The sequence below is a fragment of the Balaenoptera physalus genome, assembly GCF_965194825.1.
Source record: "Balaenoptera physalus genome assembly, chromosome: 8".
NCBI classification, from domain to species: Eukaryota; Metazoa; Chordata; class Mammalia; order Artiodactyla; family Balaenopteridae; genus Balaenoptera; species Balaenoptera physalus.
The window spans coordinates 99,793,024-99,813,357 of record NC_138887.1 but is presented as its reverse complement, the minus strand read 5'-3'; the positions used below and the strand labels follow the sequence as shown (position 1 = coordinate 99,813,357).

Sequence of the window (20,334 nt, the reverse complement as noted above, 5' to 3'; positions counted from 1 at the left end):
TTGCTACAGAGCCCACATGGCTCTCAAAGGCTAAAGTATTTACTACCTGGCCCTTCAAAGAGTCAGTTTGCCAGCCTCTGATATAAAACATTATGACAGGAAATGAGATGAAAAGTAGTTTTATGGCAAGTTAAGTGGTACGTGCACAGCAAAAATAAATTCTGGACGACCACTTCAAGTTACAGACTGCTCATCTTTATAATCAGGGAAGGGGCAGTGGTAAGTGGCAATAAGAATTTAGTTTCAGAATCAAATCCATGTCAGTGGTGATTTTTGAAAGTTCATTGGCTCTATTAGCCTCAATTTCCTCATTTATAAAATAAGTATATCAGAATATCCATGAGAGGTGTGATGAAACCTAAACAAGGGAATAAGGCCCTTGGCACAGAGGTTGGCCAAAAGACCCAATAAATAATAGCCAATATTGTTGTTATAAGAAATGGCTTGGGAGTTCCCTGGTGGTCTAGTGGTTAGAATTCGGCGCTTTCACTGCCGTGACCCAGGTTCAGTCCCTGGTCGGGGAACTGAGATCCCGCAAGCCACTTGGTGTGGCCAAAATTTAAAAAAAAAAAAAAAAAAAGGCTCAAAGTGTGGTCTGAAGAAAAGACTGGAAGTATATGTACCACAGAAAAAGAACCATTTCCTCCTGGGGTTTACAAGTAAATATCAAATTCATGGAAATTCTCCCACCACTGAATTCAACCAGATAGAATTAGAGAAATAATCCATGATCTCGTTTCCCTGCTTTATCACCTAAGATACCCACTCTCTAGGAGAGTGGACTTAAGTGATTTCTGAACCTCTGTCCTCAGAGATCATGGTAAATAAGTATCGTATCTTAAGTCTATTCTTAACTTCAAACTTGACCAAGTGTCTTGACAATCACAGCCTCAGATGACCATGAATCTGAAATCAGATAGTCTTAAGTTTGAACACAAACTCAAGTGACAAGCATTCCGAACACTGTGGTGATATTCCCTCATCTATAAGTGAGGACAATACTACTGCCATCTTCTCTGGACGTTATGATTATTAAGCGAGATGCCTCACAGTACCTGACACCCAGTAGGTACTCAAGAAATGTTAAGGGCACACTGGTCTCTCTTCTCTTCCCTCCCGACTGTCCACTCCTCTCCATCCTCACAACAAACTGTGGCACAGTTAGATGATGACCACCAGGACTAGAACACAGGTTTCCCCCGTGCACTTTCTAATAAACCCCAAATATTAAACACCTGATATGAGAACTATGAATCAAAACAGTCGTGACTTAACATAAAGAACACAAGGCTGTAACCAGCACAAATAAAGCCTCACCAGAAAGGAACTAACTCAGTCTCCTGGAAGCCAGAACCCCGATGATGATCCTCTGCAGAGCCAAGTCCTCACCACCCCAAGGCTCAGCTCCACTGTGGTCAAGGAACCAGAGTTACTCAGAAATACGAACTCAGCAGGAACTATACGGCAGGCAAACACAAAGTGTCATTCCAGAAAAATCCATTCCAGTTGTCAAAAGAGTTTATCAGAGTAACCGTCACGTGTGAAAATTGCCAAAGGGAGAAGAACCAAACATTGACTCCAGAACGTAAAAGTGATCATCTGATCACTCCAGGACTTGACCCCTCGACCAAACGTTTAGGGTCAAGTACTCAGACTATTAAAGCTGAAGGAAAATTACTGCAGTGATCAGGGCTTTTGGGTGGTGATTGTGCTGTTTAAAATGGCCCACAGGCGTAGTCATGAAGTTTTCTTAAGCACAAAGAAAGCTGTTGTGATGTGCCCTACAGAGAAAATATTTGATAATTTTCGTTTAGGCACAAGTTATAGTGCTGTTGCTCATATGTTCAATGTTAATGAATCAAGACTACATATCAAGTAAGAGGTCTTTTTTTTCTTTTTTTTTTTTGGCTCTGTTGGGTCTTCATTGCTGCGCGCGGGCTTTCTCTAGTTGTGGCGAGCGGGGGCTACTCTTCGTTGCGGTGCGCGGGCTTCTCATTGCGGTGGCTTCTCTTGTTGCAGAGCACAGGCTCTAGGCGCGCGGGCTTCAGTAGTTGTAGCACATGGGCTTCAGTAGTTGTGGCTCGCGGGCTCTAGAGCACAGGCTCAGCAGTTGTGGCACACAGGCTTAGTTGCTCCGTGGCATGTGGGATCTTCCCAGACCAGGGCTCGAACCCGTGTCCCCTGCACTGGCAGGTGGATTCTTAACCACTGCGCCACCAGGGAAGCCCCAAGTAAGAGGTCTTTAAACAAAAGCACACAGAGCAAGGTCATATATCTATTACTTGATGAAAATGTGGTGACCAGAGGCTCACAGGAACTCAGTATTTCTCACAGGAGCGATGGTTCAAAATTCACTAATTCAGTGCTTGTGACTTGACAGAAGATAACTACCACGAAAAATGACTATGTTATAAATACAAAGAAGATGATATGGCAACCTCTAGGGGGAGAGTCACAGGAGTTACTTGCACTATTCTTACAACTTTTCTGTAAGTTTGAGATTATTTTTAAATAAAATTTTAAAACCTTTTGAAAAAGGTGCAAAACATACTACCAGCTGCTTTAGAGCCTCAAAGACAAAACAAATCCCTAGAACAAGATCTCCTTGGTGATTCTGAAAATCTGTCTTGCTCCCCTCCCGACCCCCCCTCCGCACACACAACTAAGAGAATGAATGTCAAACTGAAACCAAGCAGGATCCTGTAGGGCCCTCCCAGGTACAAAAGCCCCTCCGTGTCCCCCATTTCTTGTTTATAGAAGGCTTTAGTCTCCTAGGCCTTCCAGAGTTCCAAACAGCAGGCGCCAGCAGTTAACTCATTAGGGGAGTGAGGGAATGCAGAAACAAAAAGCAGTTAAACAAGACAAGTAACGACAATAGTTCAGTGATAAAACAGAGTTCTAGTTCATCCTCAAGGGATACACACAATCTAACACGTATCTCTGAGTTGTTCTGCAGAAACTAAGACCCCCCACCTGGGTAGAGGACAGTGACGACACACTGTATACCCCACGCTGGCTGGCTGGCAGGCAGGCACCACAACATTGATAATTAAGATTCACATCACCCTGTTACCTCACCATCAACCAATCAGAAGAAGAAAGCCATACACCCTGCAGCCCTCACCCCAAATATTGCCTTTAAAACTCATTCCCTGAGGGAGGGATAAATTGGAAGATTAGGATTGACATATAAACACTATTATATAAAAAATAGATAACTAATAAGGACCTACTGTATAGCACAGGGAACTCTACTCAATACTCTGCAATGGCCTACATGGGAAAAGAATCTGAAAAAGAGTAGATGTATGTGTATGTACAACTGATTCACGTCGCTCTACACCTGAAACTAACACAACATTGTAAATCAACTATACTCCAATAAAAATTTAAAAAAAGAAAATCATCCCCTGAAAGCCATCAAGGAGTTCAGGTCTTCTGAACACGAGCCACCTTGCTTGGCACCCAGCAAATAAACATACTTCACCACAACCTGGTGTCAGTAAATTGGCTTTGCTGTGCAGCAAAGCAGACCCAAGTTCAGTTCAGTGACAAAACCGTTATTGTGTTGCAAGGACCATATCGTCCCATATGATCCGTTCATCGCTTCATGTTCTTCTTCCAAATGAGATAATATGCTAGACGCATTCAAATCACAGAATTCCAAGCTCTGAGCACACAGTTCAAAAAAGCTATCGCTGGGGACTTCCCTGACGGTCCAGTGGTTAAGACTTCACCTTCCAATGCAGGGGGTGCAGGTTAGATCCCTGGTCAGGGAGCTAAGATCCCACATGCCACACGGCCAAAAAACCAAAGCATAAAACAGAAACAATATTGTAACAAATTCAATAAAGACTTTAAAAATGGTCTGCATCCAAAAAAAAAAAGAAAAGGTTATCACTACCAGAAAGGATCTTGAATTTTAGGGAGATGCCCTCTTCCTTCCAGTGCTAGTTATCTGGTGGGGATTTTAAAAACCTACATGTGTGATCTAATTAGATTTTATATTCAGAAAAGCCAAAAACCCCCTAATGTCTCAAAAGTTTTGAGAAACAATGGATGAAAATTCAGAGTCCTCTACTGAGAACATTCTCTAAGAGGCCAGAGCACCATCCATATTTTTGGTTTAAATCCTGTTATCTTGATGGTAATCCCTTTCCCCCAGGAGCTGGCCTTCTTTATTAACGAAGAAGAATCTGATTATCAAAAACAATGCCTGGTTTCCCCACTCCAGTCTAGAAACAAAGGGAAAGATGTTTTGGTAAATGCCAAGAGAAATCTATTAATTTGCAAGACACTGGATCCCGAGTTTAGATTTTATTTTCTTTTATCCTTACCAAATCCTGATTTCCTCTTCCGCAAGAATAAGAGAATAAGAGTCTCTACAGCTAATCAACTATACTTTAAATACACTGAAAAGTTAAATCACTGCAGCCACCATGGCTACAGATGGAGGGAGGCACAGCGGGGGACAGGGGGGGTGTTGACCCATCATCTTTCAACTGAAACAAAGAAAGGGGAGAAGGAGGATGCACAGAAAGCCTCTGAAGGCAATTACAGACCAGCAGTCACCGGAGAGCTTGTCGGAACAGCAGACTCAGACACTACCTGGACCTCCTGATTCAGAATCTGCATTTTAATAAGATCCTCAGGTGACAGGTATGCACAACGAGGTTAATCTCCCCTCACACACACACTTTATTCCCCACTGTGCCTGGGGAATCTGCCTGGCTCAAACATGTCCTCCAGCAAATTCAGCTTAAACTTTTTTTTTTTTTTTTAAGTTTAGGCATTGCATAGGTAGCATTTATTTTTATTTATTTATTTATTTATTTATTTATTTATTTATGGCTGTGTTGGGTCTTCGTTTCTGTGCGAGGGCTTTCTCTAGTTGTGGCAAGCGGGGGCCACTCTTCATCGCGGTGCGCGGGCCTCTCACTGTCGCGGCCTCTCTTGTTGCGGAGCACAGGCTCCAGACGCGCAGGCTCAGTAGCTGTGGCTCACGGGCCTAGTTGCTCCGCGGCATGTGGGATCTTCCCAGACCAGGGCTCGAACCCGTGTCCCCTGCATTGGCAGGCAGATTCTCAACCACTGCGCCACCAGGGAAGCCCGCTTAAACTTTTTACTCAAAGAGGCCTTCCCAATCCCCAGACTAGGTCAGCTATATGCCATATATGCTCTGAGCCTCTGTATTTCTCTCCCATAGAATTCATCACAACATTAAATAGCATAATGAATTGTTTAGTATCAGTTTTCCACTCCACGGTGCAAGCTCTCTCTGGGCAAGGACTACATCCATCTTATTCACCATGGTAGCCCCAGAGCCCAGAACAAGACCAGAGACAAAGTAAGCATTCAGTAAGTGTTTTTTCTGAATAAATGAATGGTCCTAGTATGTATCAAGCACAAGTATCAAGTGCTAGACTTTGGAAAGAAGCGACAAAAACAATTAAAACACAGTCCTTGTCCTTAAGCAGCTCATAGCTTAGTGGATTTTTGTTGACGCTAACGAGAGAGCCAAGCTCTTAAGAGCATGTGGTGCATTCACAGCTGTTTTTCCTGTTTTTCCGCCAAACGACAACAGGTAACCCAAAGGTTCTCTAAGGCCTTACAGGAAACCCCTCCCTAGCATGACCTACAGGCAAGCGCGTCCTCACCTAACCCTCCCCTCAAAGATTCTCCCCTCCCGGAGTTCAGTACTTTGTCCAGCGCTCTCTCTCTGTCCTCTCTAAGGCAACTCCAACAGTCTTCAGCATCATTTTATTCTCCCCTAAGAAGTTCGTGTTTCCTCTGGGAACATTTTCTTCAACCGGCTTTCTTCATCAGCCCTCTTATTATGAAGTGTCAAATTTCCTTGTTACATCCTTTAAGAATGTTTTACCTAACTCATTTCCAACCGCTCTATTATTTCCTGCGAGCTATCAAGTCTACTGTCAACAGAAACCATTCAAATCTATGTCCCAGACCACACTGGAGAAATCTCCCAATTAACTATTCGATACTCAATTGTCCTCCCACTTTCCTCAGTCATTTCCTATATCCCCCAAAGAGACACTCTGTCTGAACAAATGCTGTCATCTCTTCTAGGATTATATTTTCGATGATTCTTATATTTATTCTTGTTTAATAGACAAGAATCTCTTGAGAGATTTACATCCCAAAGCCAAATACCACAGTAACAAAAATGTCTAAACTGATAGCGAAGAGAGTAACTTTTTTCATTTTATCTCCAGGGAAGAAGCTCACAGAGAAATATTAGTGGAATCAAAGAACACACTGACAAGGAGGGAAGCGCTCAGTGGAGAAGAAAAGAACAAGCTTAAGCTACTATCAAGCCAGCTCACAGCCCTCTCCAAGGGGCTCAGAATCCACCCCGCCTTCCCAACCAGACCCCAGTTACAGAATAATACAGCCACTAAAAACACCAAATTCTAGACACTAAGACTTTGATGTAAAGATCCGTTCTAAGCACCGTTTGTACACCAAGTATTACAGATATATTCATGTGCCTGTCATGAATGGGATTAAAAATTCCCAGGGCATGCCTTCTGAATATTTTCCACATCCCACCCAGTAATACTGTTTACCAAACAATGACAAACTGGAACCCTAGCCCAAAGGTTTGGTTTGTGGACTGTGAGAAATTTTAAGGCACTTTAAAAACTCACCAATTGTTTTCTTAAATGCTTCAAAATACACACTTCTAGGGTGTCTGGCCTTAGCTTATTTTGTGGGTTTCAAATCACCAGTGCCTTTTTTGGTTCAGATACACTTTGCATATCTGCCCACTCCACGTTTCAGAACTGCTAAAAAATGTGAGAGGAAGGTTAAGGTCTTATTTCTCTTGAACTGATGCACTGGCACTGCAGGTTTCGGAGGCAACTCCCCTAAGACAGGTCTTCTGTTAAGGAAGCTCAAGAAAAAATGTGTTCTGAGGCCAAAGATTTTTCCTCCCCCCTTCAGGGGCAAATGGAGATGAAGCAAGTTGCCAAGCAAGTTGCCAAGGCAGGGTGGAGAGGCCTAGGTTGCATTCCAGGGGCTACTCAGTTAACGGGGTCTGTACGTCCAGCCCTCCCCACCCTTTAACTCTCGTTCCTCCTCCCCAGCTCCAATGCTCAGAGGAAGGACAGAAGTGTAACCACAAAACCTGATCCAGAAAGGGGGAAAGCACAGCTACTGCTTTCCCAGCCTCAATGGCCACAGCTGCTGTCATCTTATTTCTCCTCCTCACAGCACGCCATCACTGCATCCCTGAGCAAAAGGTACACCATGCAAAATAGCAAATCATAATCTCATGATTAAAAAGGGGGTAGGAGGCCTGCACCAGATACAGCTAAGTGAAAGTATATCAGACTCTTGCAACATTCTAGAGGAATGAAGATTATTGCATTTACTGTTCCTCAGGTTTGTTTCTGTAAAGCCATGCACGTTTTTTCTTAGAACTAATTTATAGCAAACGGATGCTGGGTTATTGAGCGTAATACTCAATACTGTTCAGAATGAATCGTCTCTCAAGAATATCTAATATATTTATTTTGGCTTATATGTAGGACTGACTGTAGAACTTGGGAAAGTCAAGCAACTTCTGTGCTACCCATGAAAAGCATTAATGTTCCCATTTTATTGTCCAAACTTCTTTGGAAACTTTTCCTATTTGAAATGTTGACAGTCAATTTTAGATGTCAAAATAAAGAAGTACAAACCACAAACCTACCTATAAACCTTTCAGAGTCCTTTATTGCTAAATTAATGTACCATCCCAAGATTCTCCTTACTATTAAAATCCTTCAGAGAGTGTTATGAAGTCCCTTATCACCTAACACGGCTGAAGATTACAAGACAAGTGGTCATGCCTTCCCCACTATATGCTGGTGTGCCCAGCCCACCCCCATCCTTAACCATAAGGCACAGATTTGCACACCTCTTCAAGAAGTTAAACTAAGGCTATTTGGCCATGATCTGGAATTTGCTTACAAGTACTGCCCAGAAGAGACTGCTCCTCCATTTTTATTAAAAACTACCAATAATATTCTACTTACCCTATGCTATCACTAAAGCCCAGCTCTTTGATTCCCCTCACCGTTTTTTTTCTTTTGGTTTTTTTCCTTTCAAAATAAATGAAAGTTTTTAACACATAAAGCATAGAAATTTCACAAGAAAGTTTATGGACAGCTCAGACTCCTGGGGCATCCTTACTATGTTTAGCCTTGTGCCATCAACCCCTTTCAAAAACCGATTTTCCCCGTTCCTCAGATAATCTGAGTCCCAAGTTTATTATTCTCTCTACACTGGCTTTCAGCTTCATCCAGTCGATAATCAGGGAAACACACTTTCTTCTGACGCGAGAGTAGGAGAGGTACTTTCATTCAGAGCACCAATCCGGGGACGCTGAAGAATTCAATGGAAGCCGAGCGGCCTGGCCGGCAGCCCCGCACAGACTGGCTCTGTGACGCGCTGGCAGGAGATGACTAACAACCGGGCAGGGCAGGCTGAACCAGGAGCCGGGCCTGGGCTCCAGAGAGCCTGCGGCAGGTCTCAGGAGAGCCTAAAGCTCTCACAAGAGAGGAGTTTAACAAGATAACTCGGCTTTTAAGTAACAGAGGCAGCCTCCTGGCCTCTGGGCTGCGAAAGGGCTCAACTGCCAGGAGTAATAACACAAGCAATTACTGCACACAGAATAATAAAGCTCAGCGGGATTCCCAGGTACTCGGATGGAGTCTCCCAACCCCTTACTTACACAAAGGGGGAAGGAATGGGAGGAAGAAATGCCCCACTTTCCATGAAGACCGGGGACAGTGCTATTAGGTAAGTGTAAGCTAAATTACACTTGACAGAGTAAGTCACTGTTTTGGGTGGTTGCCAAAAATAAAAATGCCCCTGGTATTAAAGGCTGTATATAAAACAATGCATCCTCCCTCTCCTGGAACAGAATTCATAAAGTTTAAAAGTTCACTAACATCACGTTCCAGAGACTGGAAACACAGACTTAAATGTCTCGCTTCTCTCCTTTCTCTACCACAAACTTCCAGCAGGCCTTCCTCACTTTAGGCAAGTTTCCTTCAACTTGCACATCGACAGCAGATTGCTCACAGCTGCTTTCACGAACATCTGAGCATTCCCACCTGGACCTACCCATTTCTGCTGCCTTTTATCTCATCCGTTTCATTCCTCTGCCTCTGTCAAGACCTGTCACTTTCACCGTCTCCCCAGAAGAGATGTTTAAAACAGAGAAACTGATCTGAAAATATCACATCTGATTTTTCCAACCCATCCATTCTCCAAGAAAACCTTCAGTATTTAACTACACGAGGTCCCCCTTCCACCATAAAACAAGGTTACCTGCCTCTATTTAACAGCGTTTTAATGAGAGGGACACCTAAAATCTCATCAGCCCAAAGCTTTACCCAGAATCAGGTGCACAGCCTGGTCTCAAGCCTGGGCTGCCTGTGCTCCATGAAAGCCTGGAGACCTTCCACCCCGCCCCAGGCCATCCTAGCAGCCACTTAAAAAACCATCTACCTTCTGTTTATTTTGGCCTCTGTTGAACTATGCCAGCCCACACCCTTTCTCCCAGACTTGACTCTTCTTACTAAACCCATTAAACATACATTTTATCACTCAAATCAGAACACTTTGAGAGTGAGAACAGGGTGTTACTGATAATCGTGCCAAGACAACAGCCCTGGGCAAACTGGGATGTAAGTTGCCCTGTTGTACAAAGATGGGAGGCCAGGTAAGGGGCTGTTCCTTGCAGATAACCAATTTATGCTGGTCCTACACATTGTTCCTCTCTGCCAGTCTCCAAAAGGGGACCAGAAAATGCCCAAACAAACTAGTCCACCTCGGGGCAAAGAAAACAGAAAATGTTTTACTTTGTAGTGGAAAATTTTTTCTAAATACATCAACTTCAAGTTTTGATCCTTTGGGGGTGGAGACGAAATGTAGCCCAGTCCTAAAGCACCAGAGGCTAGGGGGTTCCTGGGAGGATGGGGCAGGAGTCAAAGGAAACCAAAACTTTGCCCATCATATTTTTGCCTGATTAGCCTCACCTGTGCCGCTGAACCACAGCTAGTATTCACACATACAACTGCCCTTTTCCACGTGTTACCTAAATTTGTTTAATCTTTCCTAACAGTTAAATGAATACCTCCAAAGCTCAGAAGGTTACACGTTTGCCAGTGCACAGTTTCTGCTAAGCCAGGGCTTCCCAGACTTTTAAAGATTCCAGACCAGTAGAGTTTCCCCCACTTCCAAAAATTAAGGACTGACATGTTATACATTTTTTATTTGTACTGAGGACATGAAAGAAAACAAAGGCCATCACGTTATTTATACAGTAAAGGACATTTTAGCCAAAAAATAATAATACTGGTAAGAATATAATCTCAAAATTAAAGCCAGTCCTTCAAATTGAACCGCCTTAACATCACAAAACTTGCCAGGTGCCCTTCTTCCTTTCATTTTGCCCCAGCTGGTTCCAATTCCAGTCCCATCTGAGCTGGGGACAGATCCGGAAAGTGCTGGACTACTGACATCAGCCAATGGTCAGAACACCGCTTTCTCTCACTCATGTTATCAGCAACAACCCCATGAGGTGAGCACTGTTATTATGCCTGTTTACAGGCAAAGCGGGAAGGTAAAGGGTAAAGTCACTTGCCCAAGGTATTGTGGCTAATAGCCAGTGAAGCTAATGACGTGGGCCACAGCCATCCCAGAAAATCAGTTCGGTTCTGCCTCAAGACACAACTTATGTGTCTGTTTCCCAAAGTGTGGGCTTGTTTAAAAAACAAACCAAGAAAAACTGGTTTAGGTGGTATATGATCCCCGTATGTATGTACCAGCATTTAATATTTATACATAAATAAGAACTGTCTCTTGTCCCCTTTTCAATTCTCTTTCAATCCTTTCTATTAAATGAAGTTTCAGTTTGGCGGCAGGAAGTCTTCAGCACATCTCTACCACTTGTCACACACTTCCTTCAGAGCCCGCTGTGAAACGCTGTACCTAGCTAGAGTTTAATAACACTCGCTGTTTAGTTTTCACTGTGGGGTTTTTCTAAAGGTACTTTCTAGTAAGTAGTAACCAGGAAGGAATACTGGTTTCCCATTTTCAATGGTGAAATCATTTTCTTTTAAAATAATATTTCAATTTTTAAAATAGCTGATTGCCCCAAAGATTTTCAAACTAAATAAAAGTAGAGGCAGTGTTCCAATATGCTAAAAATATGGGAGGGGCACACACACACCTGAAGCCCCGGAAACTGGAGGTAAACCATCAGCAGGGTTGAGACGAGCTGGACCGAAAGGCTGCAGACAAGACTCCCCTGGTTCGGCCTCTCCGAACAACTCTAAAAATGGCCGGCTTTCCCCGTGCAGGATGTGGTCAGGCTCACCACCACTACCACCCCACCTGCTAATCCAAGAAGAAAAATGAGGAAGAGCTATGTACCAGACTGTAGGAAAGAAAAGTCAGGCCTCTCACAGGACCTTGCCTCTGACCTCCTCCTGTCATCCATAGGTAGGCAGTTGCACCCTTTCTTAGCCAGGGAGCTCTCTAGAACCCAGAGAGAGCAGATAAGGCTAAAGCTCTAAGAGTCTACTCTCCTTTAAGTTCAAGACCTCAAAACATCTGGGGGCCTTCAAGCAATTAAAGAGTAGTGATTTAATGATCCCCAGGAGCTGAGCCCTGCCCTCCACTGAAAAGATAGTGGTTTTCAAGGATACTGACTGGGGAAATAGACTACCAACCGTGAAAGGATTAATGAGCGTTAAGGAGAGGATAAGCTGTATTTTGCCCTAAATCTAATCTAAGATGATCCTCGTAGGATATAGAGGTGAATTCTAAGTAAAACGCCCCCTACAACTACCAGAAACATTAAGTGCACTTCTAGGAATCTATCTTAGGGAAATGCCGACACAAGAACACGAAGATGTATCAAAGGATGTTGATATATCAACAGGAAAAAAGTGGATAAGCAAACACACCCAAATTATGGAATACTCCTCAAACATTAAAGAATGAGATAGACGTATAATTATGACATAGAAAGATAGTTATGACAATTAATTTAAAAAAGAAAGTTACAGGACTCATTACGACCTCATTTCTGTTTGTTTGTTTGTTTGTTTAAAAAGGGAGGGTGTATATATCTGCATGAAAAAACTGTGGGAAGAACATTTACTTAAGGGAATGAGAATGAATGGTAGAAAACTCATAAGGAGGGCAGAGAGAGATTTTTGCATTTAACCTTACATACTTCTATACTGTTTGAAGTCTTAGGAACAAGCATGACGTTGAAAATTTAAATATCAATAATTATGAAATTACTAACACTGGATGGCATTCACCTGAGCATGTGGAAGTACTTCAGGGATGAACTAGAAAACGGCTGGTCAAAAGAAGGAAAGGCCACCAAGGAACTGCAAATGTGACCCTTAATCATAAGGACCTCAAAGACTTGAGAATTACAAGGAAGTTTTATTTACATATTAGACAAGCTAGTGGAATAGAAAGTAAAGACTGGGCTTCCCTGTTGGCGCAGTGGTTAAGAATCCGCCTGTCAAGGCAGGGGACACGGGTTCGAGCCCTGGTCCGGGAAGATCCCGCATGCCGTGGAGCAACTAAGCCTGTGCACCACAACTACTGAGCCTGCGCTCTAGAGCCCACGAGCCACAACTACTGAGGCCACGTGCCACAACTACTGAAGCCTTTGCATCTAGAGCCCGTGCTCCTCAACAAGAGAAGCCACGGCAATGAGAAGCCCGCGCACCGCAACGACGAGCAGCCCCTGCTCACCGCAGCTAGAGAAAGCTCGCGCGCAGCAACAAAGACCCAACGCAGCCAAAAATAAATTAAAAAAATAAAAAGTAAAGACTAAGACCACCAAAGAGGTCATTATCATTTTGGGTTTTACTGGTGTTGTTCTTGTTAAGAACAGGGCTTATAAACAAGAAAGAGGATGGATATAAATAGAGAAACCAAAAAGCCCACATGTGTGGTTCTGCAGGATTCTAAGAGCAGAAAGTGAGGAGCAGAGAATCTTCATGTTTGTAGATGACACTAAAGACTTCCATAGTAATAACGTGCCAAGTTATGGGTGCCAAATTATAGGAAGATCTGGGGAATCTATGCAAATAGAAGGAAAAGTGGCAAATGAGTGTTAAAATGAGCATATGGCCTAAGTCAGGCATATAAAACAACTCCTCAGCTGTCAGTTATGACCTAGGAATAGGCTCTCGGAGTCACTGTAAATGGACCCCTGAGGACGTCAGCCCAATATTGAGCTACAGATTAAAAGCAATGCGAAGTGTCCTGGGAGCCATCAAGACAAGTGCTAAAAAGAAAAAAAGAAGCTACTATCCCCTCTCGTATAAAATTCAGAGGCACTGGCCCCAAAAACATACACTTCTTTTGTCATTTATGTCCTGCCCCTTCAACTACATACAGCACAGAAGTTAAACAAGATCAGTGGGTCTCAAATGCCAGCCCCTGGATGAATCCCAAACGGACTCTTTCAGAATCACTTAGGAGTGGCTTTTTTAAAATACGGATTCCCGGGAATTCCCCGCTCGTCCGGTGGTTAGGACTCCACACTTCCACTGCAGGGGGCACAGGTTCGATCCCTGGTCAGGGAACTAAGATCCGCGTGGCGCACGGTGCAGCGGGAAAAAAAGAATAAAATACGGATTCCCAAGCCACACTTGCAGAGATTCTAATCCAGTGCCTCAGAACAGCCTTCTAGGTGGTCCTGAGGCAACGACCTGTTTAGAAAATCACTGGCCTCCTTCTCTCTCTCTAAATCTACTCCCAGAAAGGATGTAAGAAAGCTTACAATAAAAAATAAACTGAAGAAACCATGTGAGGAACTACCAAGAATAGATTAAGATGATTCCTATACTTGCACATGAAATGGAAGTGGGAAAGATCTGCAAGACAATGAGAATGATCTAAAGGAAGAGGCTTTGGCCTCAGAGTGTGAAAACCAGAGCTCAGAACCCAACCAAGCCCCATGCTCCCGCCAGACTCCCACAACAAGAGCAGGACCAGAATAAACTCTCCCCATGCGCTACAGGTTCCCTGACTGTCCTCCTCATCCCCACCCTTCGCAGGTCTAGACCTGCTGCCCCAGGAGAATGGCTGGGTGTTCGGAAGCAGAGGTGAGACTGCATAAAAAAAACCCACTGGTACCATGTTCCTCTGGGTCCCAAGCAACCACTCCCACTAGTCTATCCCGACACCACCGCTGAAGCCAGGAATCTTCATGGCTCAATTCTATCCACCCTCCAGCCGCTCCAGTGTCTGATCACTTAGTCTAATTCAAATTCTAACTCTGGTCTTCCACACTAGAAAACCGTATTTCAACTAATCTACCTTCTCAAAACAGAACAAAAAACAAGCAATGGGAACAGAAAATATGTCTCCTGCAGGATAAGCAGCAATTCAAAGTGAAGACTACCAGAAGGCATAAGATTTCTCAGCTTTGATTCATGCCTAAAAAACATGTAATACAGTGCTTCTTTCTTATACATTTGCAGCCTTTGGGGGCTATAAGGAGCTTAGAGACGATGAGTCCAACCACTTCATTTAAGAGAAAAGAAAAGAGCCTGAGAGGCAGACTACCTTACCCCACAGCACACAGCTGCAGAACAGCAGCAGCTGGCCTAGAACCTGTGTCCCCATAATCCCAGGTCCATGATCTCTCTTCTTTTCCAGGTTGCTTCCCAGGGACAATGTTAATGCATTGGATTTATTAACTTGAAGCACAGTTCCCCAAATCTCCTCAATTCCCCCTATTACACATGAGGTTGGTGTTACAAGACCATCCCGAGCAGACTACTTCCCACGTAAAGCGAACGCAAAGCACCTCAAACTGTGTTAAGGAATAAAGAGAGAGGAGATGGTGCCTTAAAGTCTCCGTCATAAGCATGTAAATGGAGAAAATATGCCAAGCCCAGTTTATATCAGAGACTGAACATCTCAAAAATGACATCTGAAAGTGTCACCTAAATTTTCATTAAGTTTATTTTCCCTGTAAGTTGCTTAACTTCCTAATTTTTAAAAAATGCCAACTGAAATCACTGGGGTTTTTTTTCCTAAACATTAGAGCTAAGTGAGAAAAACGTGATGTTAATTTATCATATTGAGTCTCACTGAAAGTAAGTGAATCCCCACAACACTCCATCTGCATCAAATGTTCACAACCTGTGATTCTGCATCAATTTCCGCTGTAAGAACAAAAAGCATACGTCAGTCTCCCAAGAGAGGAATTAGCAACAGAAACCGGGGCGGGGCGGTGGGGGGACCTGGGTGGGTATCCATCTCCAAACAAGAAATAAGAGGAAAAGCTACCTAAGCCCAGTAAGAGTTGAATCCCTCTACTTCATTCCTTGTCCCCGATAAGGCAAAAAATTTCCTACAATATTTAGCTATGCTCTCCCTTGAAAAAATGAAACAAAATAAATTCAAAGACCAGATTCCAAAGGATATCTACTGAACACCCTGCTAGAACCATACATGTCAGCTGGACTGCTAGCCCATGCTGATAAGTAAGTATCCCAACCGGCCTTAGAAGCTTCTTACCGGGATTCAAAAACCTGGCCAATTTTCTCTTCTGAACTTACCGATGAAAACTAAAATGTTCACTTATTTCCCAAATTTCACTCCCCAAGTAAACTGGGGCACAGAGGCGCCAAAACACTTGCCTCGTTATTACCAGCGCTGATCACCACCCGGCCTCAGGAGTCCCCACTCCTGTTAAACAGCCACACTGCTCACGAGCTCTTCTCTCCTGACCGTTAGTTTGAGCTCTGAAGCATGCTACTTTGCTTTTCACCATCACTGTTAACCTAAAGCTTGCTAGGTTAAAAGTGTTGCCAGAGGCCAGAGCTACATTCCAGGCAGTAAAAAAATGATGTCAGGAGCATGAACACTGACAGGTTCTAGCTGCTCTGTGACTCCTGCTAAGCCTGCTCTTGGCGTTTATCGTCTCATCCGGGGCCCGTCCACTGAGAGGTGGGTACCTTGGGAATATACAGGATTGGCTGACAGGAAGTCAGAAAACCTTAGTCTTGGGACTTCCCTGGTGGTCCAGCGGTTAAGACTCCGCACTCCCAACACAGGGGGCATTGCAGGGTTCCATCCCTGGTCAGGGAACTAGATCCCGCATGCCACAACTAAAGATCCCACGTGCCGCAACGAAGATCCTGCATGTCACAACTAAGACCCAAATAAATAAATAAATCTTAAAAAAAAAAAAAAACCAACCTTAGTCTTGGCCCTGTAAGAAACGTGAATATGACCAAGAGCAAGTATTTTTTTTAATCAATCTCTCATCAGTTATATTTATTCAGTAGACTTAATGTCTGCTACTGATCTCACCAGGATACCAGAACAAGCATCACCTCTGCTGCCTTTCCACCTTTTATCACCGTAAAACACATATATTAATAGCTCAGGTTAAACCCATACCATTTATGTGAAACAATGAACTTGAAGACACTTAAGAGCTGCTATAAAAATTCTGAAAATAAGCACCAATGGAGACCCTAGGACCTTTGCACTTGCGGTTCCCTCTGCCGGGAACTCTTCCCCTGTGGCTGGTTCTTTGATGTCTATCCGATCTCAGCCGAGGGAAGCCTTTCCTACCTAAAGGAGCCACCCCTCCCTTCCTCCCAACCGCTCTGTCCCATTCCCCTACCGGAAATCGCTATCTTACACTATCATCTTCTTGTTTACTTGTTGATGGTCTATCTCCTCCATGAACCCGTAAGGGCAAGAATCTGATTTACTTTTTTACCACTGTTTCTCTAATACCCAGACAGTGCTTGACACAGATGATCAATAAAATTCGTTCAAGAAAGGAAATATGATTGCTCATCATTCTACATCATTAGTTAGTACATGGCAGCAGCCACTGTTAGCACGACTAGAGCCAGAAGGATGCTTCCTCTTCATACAGGAAAAACGACAGAAAGCCTTTAAGACATAGCAAAAACTTAGTGCTCCTTTACTTACAATTTTGATTGAAAGCTACCATGCTCACCTGCTGGGAAGTGGGCAATTTTAAGACTAGAGGGAAAAGCCTTCCATCCTATTCCACCCACTTCTTTGCAAATGGCCCTACTAAAATATTGTTATTCGGCTACTTTGTCCCTTTGAATAGTAGAATAAGAGTGTTTTAAGTAGCTTAGCAAAGGTGTTTTTCTTTCACAGTCTGCATGAGCTAAGTGCACGTAGGAAGGAACAGATCAGTAGACTACTACTCTATCCCTACTACACTCTGGAAAGACACATACTTCTTAGCTCAGAAACATAGGAAACACTTAGCTATAATGATCTAAATTATAGGCAGCATTTCCTACAAGCTTGTACACTGGAGAAATTTCCACTAAGCTACTCACCAGGAAGCTTACATCTCGCTTCACAACAACCTGGCAGCACAATTCCTGTCGAAGGAGGAAATTGTGGTCATTTCCTCCTTTAGGTGTCCCAAGGCTTAGGCATCGAGGGAGAATCCTGGTTCTCAGCATAAAACCAAAGACTGGCAGAGGGATCCTTTTCCCCTTTTAAATGGGGCGGGGTGAAATGGGAATTGAGATTTGGTCTTCCACACCATAAGCAGAATAAGATATGCTGCTTCCATGGCTGCTTCTGATAAGCACAGAAGATTCAAGAACTGCGGCGGATTTATCCTGCTATGTGCTCCTGCTTGAAAAGACATGCAGACATAAGATAGGAGGGTTAGCGTGAAGACTTCGAAAAGGGCTCTATCCCCATGACAGAAGTAAATGGGGTCAGCAAAACCAGCGAAAATAGCCATCTCTAAGTAGCTGCTAAGTGGGGTGACTGAATTTTATACTCAGTACCCCAAGACTTCTCCCAACCTCTATTTAACATGTGCTGACAATATTCTGATGCAGCTAAAGAAAGTCTAGTATTTACTCAAGAAACCCAGAGATAGAATCCTCTAGGGTTTTGAGAAAATATCTGATTTGACAGAGACATTTACTTTCCCAGGTCCTATCTTGTCTGCCCACACAATTGCCAGTCTTATCCCAACTCAAAAAATATACAAATCCACCTTCGGTTTTTCCATCATTCTCACTGCCTTCTCAGTAACAGAAGGGCCCCACAACGCTTGTGTCAACTTACTGCCGACTTCCTCCTTCAACACGTTCCAGAACCAGCTCTGTCCCTTGGCTCCCACTCTCAATAGCAGACGTAGCCTCTACCGTCATTTTAAAAAACTGGGCAAATGCAAAAATTTTTTACAACTTCATTCTCAGTTCTTTCTTCTTCAACCTTAAAAGAAGGAATGCAGGACTTGCTAGGACAGCAAGGCAGAGACCAGAAGAAACTTGCACTTTCCATGGCCTTTCCATGGTTCTTTGGCAAAAAAGAGGAAGGGTGAGTACTCCTCTTCACTGCAGCAAACCTCAACCCTAGACCTTCAGACCTTCAGCTCAGCCTGAGTCCAGACAAATCTCAGCCTGAAAGGCCCGCCTCTGGTTAGTCAGTTTCTGCCCCTCAACCCAAAGACAAGCAAAGCAGTGGCCACTATTTTCCTATTCATCAAACTATTTCCTCCTCACTTTCCTCTGTCATAGAGCCCCATCTTCCCTTGCAGTTCTTACGAAGCAGTTCCTGGTACCACTGGAAACGATTACTCTCCAGGAAAATACAACTTTGCTTAGCAGAAGAACTTCACACAGAGCAATTGGCCAGGGGTCGATTTTTCATTCCAGACAGGCTTCGAAGCCTGGCACAAATCTGCCTGTTGCTCTGCAGTTCACCCAGCATCCCTCACCTAATCCCTGCCTGGAACTCACCCACCCACCTCTTGCAGCTTGGTCACAGAAAAACAGCAGTATAGGTGACTCTACCACTCAATCTTCAAAGCCTCCGTCCAATCCTAACGTGTCTTCCACACCACACTCCTTTGCACGTAAGGACCATAAGCACCAAATAAAGTCACTTAGCATAACAGCAGCTCCTGGACAAGACAGGAGTAACATCTAATCTTTCCTTCGCTCAATTACAGTCAGCTTCACTTTCCTGCAATTTTGCGGCCATGCATCACCGGCCCTGCCCTCTGCTAACGTCATGCCCTGGAGTCAGAGGCACTGTACTATGATGTTCAAGAGGCTGTGCTTTAGCAGACAGGCCTGGGTTCAAGTCCCAGCTCTGCCTCTCATTACCAATTAAAAAGTATCTGTCCTGGGGTAAACTACTCTTTCTAAACCTCAGATTACATATCGGTAAAATGTAGCCAATGATCCTATCTACTTGTTAGGTATTATAAATGAGATAATACAAACAGAATACTCAGCTCAAGACATGAGCCTTAATAAACAAGTGATTGTTGATATTCAGTATCCTCGGGAGTAATCTGTGGGCAGGCGTCATCACCCCATAGAATCCAGATGCCCTGGAAACCTCCAGCATTTGTAGAAGCAAAAATATGTTCAGCCTCCTTCCACTCCCACCCCACAAATAAGAGGGGCCTTTAAGAAAAATTCAAGCCTTAGCAAAGGAAAAAACTCAGAAAGATTCACTCAGTGCTGCCAACTCCACTACCAGACCGCCAAGCACTGCTCTGTTCCTATGGTGAAGGGAAAGATCAGTGCAAATGAAAAAGCTAATTTAAGAGGAGCCACTTCAGGATAATCCTTTCATAGGTCAAGCCAGTATTTCAAAGAGGTAAAAATATGTGGACCTTGGAAATTCCCTTCTCTTTCAGTTTCTGATAAATTCTGACTCTCCGTTTATGTATAAATAAACGGGGAAAGCAATATTGAAAATCCTAAGAATCTCAGCTGGCGGCAGCATACTGCCTAAGAAATGAATACATGAGCATCGGTGGGAAAAAAAAAATCTTGAAATCTAATTCATACACACAAGCTGAAGAATACTTTAATCCTGTGAAAGACAATGAGCCAAGAAAACAGAATGTATTTTAAACTTTCTACAACTGTAAACCACTGCAGAGCTTTGGGACAAAATCTCATAAAGAATATTTCCTGACAGAAAAGTCAGAATTGCAGTCTGAAATGCAATCTGGAAGTCTGTGGTCATCACAACCAGAAATTCTAGTAACAACCAAGAAGTGTCAGGTTCCAATATTAGGGAGCGTTGGGGGGAGGCCAATAGAGGGGACAACTGATTAAGAGAATTTATACTACAAAATTATCATGGAGCCGGGGGTAAATATTTTTTAATGAAACTTGCAGGGTTTAAATTCACCATTCAAGGATGTAGGAAGTAAGGGGATATATAATCAGGCAGAATCTACGGTGTTACAGCAGTGAGCTGGGAATCAGAACACTTGGGCTCTGG

The 20,334-nt window shown here is 43.5% G+C and overlaps 1 protein-coding gene across 1 annotated transcript in view; it reads right to left on the bottom strand.

Annotated features, from left to right (window-relative positions):
• The window catches only part of SND1 (staphylococcal nuclease and tudor domain containing 1), a 421,659-nt gene that overhangs the window by 400,342 nt on the left and 983 nt on the right, over positions 1–20,334 (bottom strand). The gene's annotated exons all lie outside the window — the stretch shown is intronic.